Genomic DNA, 2,242 nt, shown 5'->3' on the forward strand with positions numbered 1-2,242 from the left:
AAACCGTGTGGAGCACAGTTCTGCTAACATGCTATTGTGTGAGTCAAGAGCCCACACCAGGTCAACTTTTTTTTTTTTATTTACTTGCAAAACTCGAAATTACCACACGAGGGCGATGTTGGACTATTTTCTGAGGCAAAGTCAATCGTCCTGAGTATTGAGTTCTGGAAGGGAATGAACGACAAAATCAAAATTCTGAAATGTTGAGGGATAGGGAAGGATAGATTCATACTGTTTCTTCCCTCTCTGTCTAGGGACTTCCTTTCCTGGGCTTTCTCCCCAGCCTCCCATCTTTCCCCTTCAGTCTCTGCAAGAAAGGTCTTTCTGTATCCAGGGCTGACCCTGCAGGCTCCCTGCTTACCACCTTCACTTGTTCAGTGCGGTCAAGTTGGTTCCACCTCTTAGCGAGCTCTGGTAGCGAACCTTAAGGTCAGCTGGAAACTACCAGCTGTTCCGCGGGAGAAAGATGAGGCTTTCTGCTCCCATAAAGATTTATAGCCTCAGAAACCCTGTACAGGGTCACTATGAGTTGGTTCCGACTCCACGGCACATCACCACCACCATAGGATTTCTGAGGAGCTGGCTGGTGAGTTTAAACCACCCACCTTTTGAGGTCCAGTGCTTACCCTATAGGGCCACACCACCTTCACTGGGCTCCCCAATCCCCGTACCTTGACAGGAGTCTCCGCCCCTCAGCCTGTGTTAGGTTTGTGTGTGCCCTGGGTTGGTGTCACCCAGTGTGGTAACATGGTGTCACACACATACACACACACACACTTGGTTTTGAACCTCCTCCCGTACAAGAAAGTTTTGACAAAATCAATGACTATAAAAAACACCCAGCACCCACAAAAACAGCACATGCTCGTACCACATGCAGATGAAACCATATGACCGGAAGCATATTTGTGGCTAGAGCATGTGGTTACGTGCTATGGAGTAGGTTCAACTCATAGCGACCCTGTATAGGGTTTCAGAGGAGCAGCTGGTGGATTTGAACCACACCCACCTTGCAGTTAGCAGTCCAATGCTTTTCCTACAGCGCCACACCAGGGGAGTTTTAGCCTTGTAGGTATTTTAGTACATGTAAACTGGACTTTAAAAAAAATGTTTTTGTTGTTATAACTACAGGGATTAAAAAAAAAATTTTTTTAAACTTCTCCTGAAACACTACACAAAAATTTTATAGACAGTTATTTTGGAGTCACCCCTTCTGACAGTATTGCCCTACGTGGTCTGCATCCCACGAGGGAGGGGTCACTATTCCTCCAGTCTTTTTATCCTCCGCACCACCTCCCATGCCCCCTCCATGCTCTATTTTCAGCCACAAATAACACAGATAAAACGGTTGTCATCTAGTGTGTCTGACTCAGGGCAACTCCAGGCGTCGGAGTAGAACTGTGCTCCACAGAGTTTTTAATGGCTTGTTTTTCAGGCATGGATCACCAGTCGTTTCTTCCGAGGTGCTTCTGGGTGAACTAGACCCTTCAATTTGGAATGAGTAGCCTAGTATATTTACAAGTTGAACCACATGTAACTCAGGAAAGGTTAACAAAAGAAGAAGAAACATCTTTGCACAGGCTGAGACTCTTTCTCGGTGTTATTTCCCAACTTGCATTTGGTATCTCCCCAGGAACTCTTCCTCAGACCCCTTCCAACACCTGAACTTCTCCAGCTGAGCTCCCCAGTCTCCTAGTAATTGCTTTTCTCCCACCAAGATGGATGGCACAGTGGCAGCCGCAGTGGGCTCAAACGTAGTAACGATTGTGGGGTTGGCCCAGGACCAGGCAGTGCTTTGTTCTGTTGTGCCATAAAGTCGTATAACAGTACCAATTTGACACAGAACAAGAAGTCCGTTCATGGCTGGGACTGTGGGATAAGATGTGCAGGATAGGGTCTGACTCCTGCTGGACTCAGAAACAGCAGTAGTTCAAGATAATTCATAAACATATTGATATTTTGCACTCTGTAATAGTACATCAGTACCCAGGTACACCCGGGGAGTATAAATGTTTTGCATTTGATTACCATCTAAAAATAGATTGGTGATTGGAAGCCACCCAGCAGCACCGCGGAAGAAAGGTCTGGCAATCGGCTTCCGTAATGATTAAAACGGTGTGTCAGTTCGATGCTGTAACACGGGGTTGCCATGCGTCAAGGGGCAGATTCAAAGGCAGCTAACACAAAGAACATACCAACACTACTTGCTATGGGGTGGATTTTGACTCATGGTAACCCCATG

This window comes from Chrysochloris asiatica, unplaced genomic scaffold (assembly GCF_000296735.1).
Source record: "Chrysochloris asiatica unplaced genomic scaffold, ChrAsi1.0 scaffold00116, whole genome shotgun sequence".
Taxonomy (NCBI): Eukaryota; Metazoa; Chordata; class Mammalia; order Afrosoricida; family Chrysochloridae; genus Chrysochloris; species Chrysochloris asiatica.